Genomic DNA, 8,980 nt, shown 5'->3' with positions numbered 1-8,980 from the left:
CTGCCCGCCGCCCGCCCCTCACTCTCTGCCCCCGGCCCCCAGGGCCGTTGCTGTGGGCAACAAGGCCCCCCCTGGCCCTGGCCGCCCGAGCCCGGGCGCCCTGCCAACCAGCCCGAACGCCGGGCCCCCGCGCCCGCGGCCGGAGGGCCAGGAGTGCGCACTGGTGCTGCGCCTGTTCAGCGCACGCCTGGCTTCGCAACGCTGCCCCCCGCCCGCCCCTCACTCCCTGCCCCTCGCCCCCAGGGCCATTGTTGTGGGCAACAAGGGCCCCCCCGGCCCCGGCCGCACGGGCCCGGGCACCCTGCCAACCCGCCTGAATGCCGGGACCTCGCGCCCGGGGCCGGAGGGCCAGGAGGGGGCACTGGTGCTGCCCCTGTTCAGCGCACGCCTGGCTTAGCCATGCTGCCCCCCGCCCGCCCCTCAATCTCTGTCCCCGGCCCCCAGTGCCGTTGCCGTGGGCAACAAGGCCCCCACCGGCCCCGAGCGCCCGGGCCCGGGCGCCCTGCCAACCCGCCCGTACGCCGGGCCCCCGCGCCCGGGGCCAGAGGGCCAGGAGGGGGCACTGGTGCTGTGCCTGTTCAGCGCACGCCTGGCTTCGCAACGCTGCCCCCCGCCCGCCCCTCACTCTCTGCCCCCGGCCCCCAGGGCCGTTGCCGTGGGCAACAAGGCCCCCCCCGGCCTCGACCGCCAGGGCCCGGGCACCCTGCCAACCCGCCCGAACGCCAGGACCCCGCGCCCGGGGCCGGAGGGCCAGGAGGGGGCACTGGTGCTGCGCCTGTTCAGCGCATGCCTGGATTCGCAACACTGCGCCCCGCCTACCCCTCACTCTCTGCCCCCGGCCCCCAGGGCCGTTGCTGTGGGCAACAAGGCCCCTCCCCGCCCCGGCCGCCCGAGCCCGGGCGCCCTGCCAACCCGCCCGAACGCCGGGCCCCCGCGCCCGCGGCCGGAGGGCCAGGAGTGCGCACTGGTGCTGCGCCTGTTCAGCGCACGCCTGGCTTCGCAACGCTGCCCCCCGCCCGCCCCTCACTCCCTGCCCCTCGCCCCCAGGGCCATTGTTGTGGGCAACAAGGCCCCCCCCGGCCCCGGCCGCACGGGCCCGGGCGCCCTGCCAACCCGCCTGAATGCCGGGACCTCGCGCCCGGGGCCGGAGGGCCAGGAGGGGGCACTGGTGCTGCCCCTGTTCAGCGCACGCCTGGCTTAGCCATGCTGCCCCCCGCCCGCCCCTCACTCTCTGCCCCCGGCTCCTAGTGCCGTTGCCGTGGGCAACAAGGCCCCCACCGGCCCCGAGCGCCCGGGCCTGGGCGCCCTGCCAACCCGCCCGTACGCCGGGCCCCCGCGCCCGGGGCCAGAGGGCCAGGAGGGGACACTGGTGCTGCGCCTGTTCAGCGCACGCCTGGCTTCGCAACGTTGCCCCCCGCCCGCCCCTCACTCTCTGCCCCCGGCCCCCAGAGCCATTGCTGTGGTCAGCAAGACCTCCCCGGCCCCGGCCGCAAGGGCCCGGGCGCCCTGCCAACCCGCCCGAACGCCTGGCCCCCGCGCCCGGGGCCGGAGGTTCAGGTGGGGGCACTGGTGCTGCGCCTGTTCAGCGCACGCCTGGCTTCGCAACGCTGCCCCCCGCCCGCACCTCTCTCTCTGCCCCCGTCCCCCAGGGCCGTTGCCGTGGGCAACAAAGCCCCCCCCCGGCCCCGGCCGCCCGGGCCCGGGCGCCCTGCCAACCTGCCCGAACGCCGGGCCCCCACGCCCGGGTCCGGAGGGCCAGGTGGGGGCACTGGTGCTGCGCCTGTTCAGCGCACGCCTGGATTCGCAACGCTGCGCCCCGCCTGCCCCTCACTCTCTGCCCCCGGGCCCCATGGCCGTTGCCGTGGGCAACAAGGCCCCCCCCGGCCCCGGCCGCATGAGCCCGGGCGCCCTGCCAACCCGCCCGAACGCCGGGCCCCAGCGCCCGGGGCCGGAGGGCCAGGAGTGGGCACTGGTGCTGCACCTGTTCAGCGCACGCCTAGCTTCGCAATGCTGCCCCCCGCCCGCCCCTCACTCTCTGCCCCCGGCCCCCAGGGCCGTTGCCGTGGGCAACAAGGCCACCCCCGGCCCCGGTCGCCCGAGCCCGGACGCCCTGCCAACCCGCCCGAACGCCGGGCCCCAGCGCCCGCGTCCGGAGGGCCAGGTGGGGGCACTGGTGCTGCGCCTGTTCAGCGCACGCCTGGCTTCGCAACGCTGCCCCCCGCCCGACCCTCACTCTCTGCCCCCGGCCCCCAGGGCCGTTGCCGTGGGCAACAAGGCCCCCCCCGGCCCCGGCCACCCGTGCCCAGGCGCCCTGCCAACCCGCCCGAACGCCGGGCCCCCGCGCCCGGGTCCGGAGGGCCAGGTGGGGGCACTGGTGCTGCGCTTGTTCAGCGCACGCCTGGATTGGCAACGCTGCGCCCCGCCAGCCCCTCACTCTCTGCCCCCGGCCCCCAGGGCCGTTGCTGTGGGCAACAAGGCCCCCCCCGGCCCCGGCCTCCCGGGCCCGGGCGCCCTGCAAACCCGCCCGAATGCCGGGCGCCCGCGCCCGGGGCCGGAGGGCCAGGAGGGGGCACTGGTGCTGCGCCTGTTCAGCGCATGCCTGGATTCGCAACGCTGCCCCCCGCCCGCCCCTCACTCTCTGCCCCCGGCCCCCAGGGCCGTTGCCGTGGGCAACAAGGCCCCCCCCAGCCCCGGCCCCCCGGGCCCGGGCGCCATGCCAACCCGCCCGAACGCCGGACCCCGGTGCCCGGGGCCGGAGGGCCAGGAGGGGGCACTGGTGCTGCGCCTGTTCAGCGCACGCCTGGCTTCGCAACGCTGCCCCCCGCCCGCCCCTCACTCTCTGCCCCCGGCCCCCAGGGCCGTTGCCGTGGGCAACAAGGGCCCCCCTGGCCCCGGCCGCCAGGGCCCGGGCGCCCTGTCAACCCGCCCGAACGCCGGGCCCCCGCGCCCGGGGCCGGAGGGTCAAGTGGGGGCACTGGTGCTGCGCCTGTTCAGCGCACGCCTGGATTCGCAACACTGCGCCCCGCCTGCCCCTCACTCTCTGCCCCCGGCCCCCAGGGCCGTTGCTGTGGGCAACAAGGCCCCCCCTGGCCCTGGCCGCCCGAGCCCGGGCGCCCTGCCTACCAGCCCGAACGCCGGGCCCCCGCGCCCGCGGCCGGAGGGCCAGGAGTGCGCACTGGTGCTGCGCCTGTTCAGCGCACGCCTGGCTTCGCAACGCTGCCCCCCGCCCGCCCCTCACTCCCTGCCCCTCGCCCCCAGGGCCATTGTTGTGGGCAACAAGGCCCCCCCCGGCCCCGGCCGCACGGGCCCGGGCGCCCTGCCAACCCGCCTGAATGCCGGGACCTCGCGCCCGGGGCCGGAGGGCCAGGAGGGGGCACTGGTGCTGCCCCTGTTCAGCGCACGCCTGGCTTAGCAATGCTGCCCCCCGCCCGCCCCTCACTCTCTGCCCCCGGCCCCCAGTGCCGTTGCCGTGGGCAACAAGGCCCCCACCGGCCCCGAGCGCCCGGGCCTGGGCGCCCTGCCAACCCGCCCGTACGCCGGGCCCCAGCGCCCGGGGCCAGACGGCCAGGAGGGGGCACTGGTGCTGCCCCTGTTCAGCGCACGCCTGGCTTCGCAACGCTGCCCCCCGCCCGCCCCTCACTCTCTGCCCCCGGCCCCCAGAGCCATTGCTGTGGTCAGCAAGACCTCCCCGGCCCTGGCCGCAAGGGCCCGGGCGCCCTGCCAACCCGCCCGAACGCCTGGCCCCCGCGCCCGGGGCCGGAGGTTCAGGTGGGGGCACTGGTGCTGCGCCTGTTCAGCGCACGCCTGGCTTCGCAACGCTGCCCCCCACCCGCACCTCACTCTCTGCCCCCGTCCCCCAGGGCCGTTGCCGTGGGCAACAAGGCCCCCCCCGGCCCCGGCCGCCCGGGCCCGGGCGCCCTGCCAACCTGCCCGAACGCCGGGCCCCCACGCCCGGGTCCGGAGGGCCAGGTGGGGGCACTGGTGCTGCGCCTGTTCAGCGCACGCCTGGATTCGCAACGCTGCGCCCCGCCTGAGCCTCACTCTCTGCCCCCGGGCCCCAGAGCCATTGCTGTGGTCAGCAAGACCTCCCCGGCCCTGGCCGCAAGGGCCCGGGCGCCCTGCCAACCCGCCCGAACGCCTGGCCCCCGCGCCCGGGGCCGGAGGTTCAGGTGGGGGCACTGGTGCTGCGCCTGTTCAGCGCACGCCTGGCTTCGCAACGCTGCCCCCCACCCGCACCTCACTCTCTGCCCCCGTCCCCCAGGGCCGTTGCCGTGGGCAACAAGGCCCCCCCCGGCCCCGGCCGCCCGGGCCCGGGCGCCCTGCCAACCTGCCCGAACGCCGGGCCCCCACGCCCGGGTCCGGAGGGCCAGGTGGGGGCACTGGTGCTGCGCCTGTTCAGCGCACGCCTGGCTTCGCAACGCTGCCCCCCGCCCACTTCTCACTCTTCGCCCCCGGCCCCGGCAGCCCGGGCCCGGTCACCCTGCAGGCCCGCCCAAATGCCGGGCCCCTGCGCCCAGCGCTGAAGATCCAGGAGGGGGCACTGGTGCTGCGCCTCTTCAGCGCATGCATGGCTTCGCAACGCTGCCCCCCTCCCGCACCTCACTCTTCGCCCCCGGCCCACAGGGTTGTTGCTGTCGGCAACAAGGCTCCCCCCCGGCACCGGCCGGCCGGGCCCGGCCGCCCTGCAACCCCACCCGAACACAGGGCCGCCGCGCCCAGGGCCGAAGAGCCAGGAGGGGGCTCTGGTGCTGCGTCTCTTCAGCGCACGCTTGGCTTTGCAAAACACCCCGCGCCAGCCCCTCACTCTTCGCCCCCGGACCACAAGGCCGATGCTGTCAGCAACAAGGCCGACCCGGCCCCGGACGCCCGGGCCCGGGTAGCCGGCAGGCCCGCCCTAACGCCGAACCCCCGCGCCCAGGGCTGAAGAGCCAAAAGGGGGCATTGGTGCTGCGCCTCTAAAGCGCACACCTGGCTTCGCAACGCTGCCACCCGCCAGCCCCTCACTCTTCGCCTCCGGCCTACTGGGCCGTTGCCATCGATAACAAGGCCCACCCCAGCCCCGACCGGACGGGCCCGGCCGCCCTGCAGGCCCACCCGAACGCCGGGCCCCCGCGCCCAGGGCCAAAGAGCCAGGAGGGGGCACTGCTGCTGCGCCTCTTCAGCGCACACCTGGCTTCGCAACGCTGACCCCGCCCGCCCATCACTCTTCGCCCCGTGCCCACACGGCCGTTGCCGTCGGCAACAAGGCCCTCCCCGGCCCCGGCCGGACGGGCCCGGCAGCCCTGCAGGCCCGCCCGAACGCCGGGCCCCAGCACACAGGGCCGAAGAGCCAGGAGGGGGCACTGGTGCTGCGCTTATAAAGCGCATGCCTGGCTTCGCAAAATGCCCCCCGCCAACAACTCTCTTAGCCCCCATCCCACAGGGCCGTTGCCGTCGGCAAAAAGGCCCCCCCCGGCCCCGGCCAACCGGGCCCGGCCGCCCGGTAGGCCCACCAGAACGCCGAGCCCCTACGACCAGGGCCGAAGAGCCAGGAGGGGGCACTGGTGCTGCGCCTGTTCAGCGCACGCATAGCTTCACAACGCTGCCCCCCGCCCGCCCCTCACTCTTCGCCCCCGACCCACAGGGCCGTTGCCGTCGGCAACAAGGCCCCCCCCGGCCCCGGCCGCCTGGGCCCGGACGCCCTGCAGGCCCGCCCGAACACCGGGCCTCCGCGCCCAGGGCAGAAGAGCCAGGAGGGGGCATCGGTGCTGCGCCTCTTCAGCGCACGCCTGGCTTCGCAACGCTGCCCCCCGCGAGCCCCTCACTCTTCGCCCCCGAAACACAGTGCCGGTGTCGTCGGCAACAAGGGCCCCCCCGGCCTCGGCCTGCCAGGCCCTTTCGCTCTACATGTCCACCCGAACGCCGAGCAACTGTGCCCAGGGTCGAAGAGCCAGGAAGGGGCACTGGTGCTGCGCCTCTTCAGCGCACGCCAGGCTTCGCAAAACGCCCACCGCCAGCCCCTCACTCTTTGACCCAGGCCCACAGGGCCGTTGCCGTCGGCAACAAGGCCCACCCCAGCCCCGGCCAGACTGCCCCAGCCGCCCTGCAGGCCCGCCCGAATGCCGGGCCCCCTCGCCCAGGGCCGAAGAGCCAGGACGGGGCACTGGTGCTGCGCCTCTTCAGCACACGCATGGCTTCGCAGTGCTGCCACCTGCCAGCCCCTAACTCTTCGCCCCCCGCACACAGGGCCGTTGCCGTCGGCAGCAGGGCCCTCCCGGCCCTGGCTGCCTGGGCCCGGACGCCCTGCAGGCCCGCCCGAATGCCGGGCCCCCGTGCCCAGGGCCGAACAGCCAGGAAGGGGCACTGGTGCTGCGCCTGTTCAGCGCACGCCTGGCTTCGCAACGCTGCCCCTGCCCGCCCCTCACTCTTCGCCCCAGGCCCACAGGGCAATTGCCGTCGGCAACAAGGCCCCCCCCGGCACCGGCCGGCCGGGCCCAGTCGCCCTGAAGGTCCGCCCGAACGCCGAGCAACCGTGCCCAGGGCCGAAGAGCCAGGAGGGGGCACTGTTGCTGCGCCTCTTCAGCGCACGCCTGGCTTCGCAACGCTGCCCACCGCCAGCACCTCACTCTTCGCCCCCAGCCCACAGGGCCGTTGCCGTCGGCAACAAGGCCCCCCCCCGCCCTAGCCGCCTCGGCTCGGCCGCTTGGCAGGCTTGCCCAAACGCCGAGCACCCGCGCCCAGTGCCGAAGAGCCAGGAGGGGGCACTGGTGCTGCGCCTCTTCAGCGCACGCCTGGCTTCGCAACGCTGCCCCCCGCCAGCCCCTCACTCTTTGCCCCCGTCCCACAGGGCCGTTGCCATCGGCAACAAGGCCCCCCACGGCCCCGGACAGACGGGCCCGGCCGCCCTGCAGGGCCGCCCGAACGCCGGGCCCCCGCGCCCAGGTCCGAAGAGCCAGGAGGGGGCACTGTTGCTGTGCCTCTTCAGCGCATGCCTGGCTTCGCAACACTGCCCCCTGCCCGCCCATCACTCTTTGCCCCCGTCCCACAGGGCCGTTGCCGTCGGCAACAAGGCCCCTCCCGGCCCCGTCCGGCCTGGCCCGGCTGCCCTGCAGGCCCGCCCGAGCGCTGGGCCCCCGCGCCCAGGGCCAAAGAGCCAGGAGGGGGCACCGGTGCTGCGCCTCTTCTGCGCACGCCTGGCTTTGCAACGCTGCACCCGCCAGCCACTCACTCTTTGCCCCCGTCCCACAGGGCCGTTGCCGTCGGCAACAAGACCGCCCGGCCCCGGCCAGAGTGCCCCGGCCGCCCTGCAGGCCCGCCCGAATGCCAGGCCCCCACGCCCAGAGCCGAAGAGCCAGGAGGGGGCATTGGTGCTGCGCCTCTTCAGCGCATGCATGGCTTCGCAACGCTGCCCCCCTCCCGACCCTCACTCTTTGCCCCCGGCCCACAGGGCCGTTGCCGTCGGCAACAAGGCCCCTCCCGGCCCCGTCCGGCCGGGCCCGGCTGCCCTGCAGGCCCGCCCGAGCGCTGGGCCCCCGCGCCCAGGGCCAAAGAGCCAGGAGGGGGCACCGGTGCTGCGCCTCTTCTGCGCACGCCTGGCTTTGCAACGCTGCACCCGCCAGCCACTCACTCTTTGCCCCCGTCCCACAGGGCCGTTGCCGTCGGCAACAAGACCGCCCGGCCCCGGCCAGAGTGCCCCGGCCGCCCTGCAGGCCCGCCCGAATGCCAGGCCCCCACGCCCAGAGCCGAAGAGCCAGGAGGGGGCATTGGTGCTGCGCCTCTTCAGCGCATGCATGGCTTCGCAACGCTGCCCCCCTCCCGACCCTCACTCTTTGCCCCCGGCCCACAGGGCCGTTGCCGTCGGCAACAAGGCCCCCCCCGGCCTTGGCCTGCCGGGCCCTTTCGCTCTACATGTCCACCCGAACGCCGAGCAACTGTGCCCAGGGTCGAAGAGCCAGGAAGGGGCACTGGTGCTGCGCCTCTACAGCGCACGCCAGGCTTCGCACAACGCACACTGCCAGCCCCTCACTCTTTGCCCCAGGCCCACAGGGCCGTTGCCCTCGGCAACAAGGCCCACCCCAGCCCCGGCCAGACAGCCCCAGCCGCCCTGCAGGCCCGCCCGAATGCCGGGCCCCCGTGCCCAGGGCCGAAGAGCCAGGAGGGGGCACTGGTGCTGTGCCTCTTCAGCGCACGCCTGGCTTCGCAACGCTGCCCCCGCCCGCCCCTCACTCTTCGCCCCCGTCCCACAGGGCCGTTGCCATCGGCAACAAGGCCCCCCCGGCCACCGCAAGCCAAGCCCGGCCGCCCTGCAGGCCCGCCCGAACGCCGGGCCCCCGCGCCCAGGGCTAAAGAGCCAGGAGGGGGCACTGGTGCTGCGCCTGTTCAGCGCACGCCTGCCTTCGCAAATTGCCCCCCGCAAGCCCCTCAATCTTCACCCCCGACCCACAGGGCCGTTGCCGTCCGCAACAAGGACCCCCCCGCCCACCGCCGGCCAGGCCCCGCCGCCCTGCAGGCCCGCCCGAACGCTGGGCCCCCGCGCCCAGGGCCAACGAGCCAGGAGGGGGCACTGGTGCTGAGCCTCTTCAGCGCACGCCTGGCTTCGCAAAATGGCCCCCGCCAGCCCCTCAATCTTCACCCCCGACCCACAGGGCCGTTGCCGTCGGCAACAAGCCCCCCCCCACCCCCGGCCGGACGGGCCCGGCCGCCCTGCAGGCCAGCCCGAGCACCGGGCCCCCGCGCATAGGGCCGAAGAGCCAGGAGGGGCCACTGGTGCTGCGCCTGTTCAGCTCACGCCTGCCTTCGCAAATTGCCCCCCGCCCGCCCCTCAATCTTCACCCCCGACCCACAGGGCCGTTGCCGTCGGCAACAAGGACCCCCCCGCCCACCGCCGGCCAGGCCCCGCCGCCCTGCAGGCCCGCCCGAACTCCGGGCCCCAGCGCCCAGGGCCAACGAGCCAGGAGGGGGCACTGGTGATGCGCCTCTTCAGTGCACGCCTGGATTCGCA

This window comes from Melopsittacus undulatus, unplaced genomic scaffold (assembly GCF_012275295.1).
Source record: "Melopsittacus undulatus isolate bMelUnd1 unplaced genomic scaffold, bMelUnd1.mat.Z mat_scaffold_356_arrow_ctg1, whole genome shotgun sequence".
NCBI lineage: Eukaryota > Metazoa > Chordata > Aves > Psittaciformes > Psittaculidae > Melopsittacus > Melopsittacus undulatus.
This window is presented reverse-complemented; position numbering follows the sequence as displayed.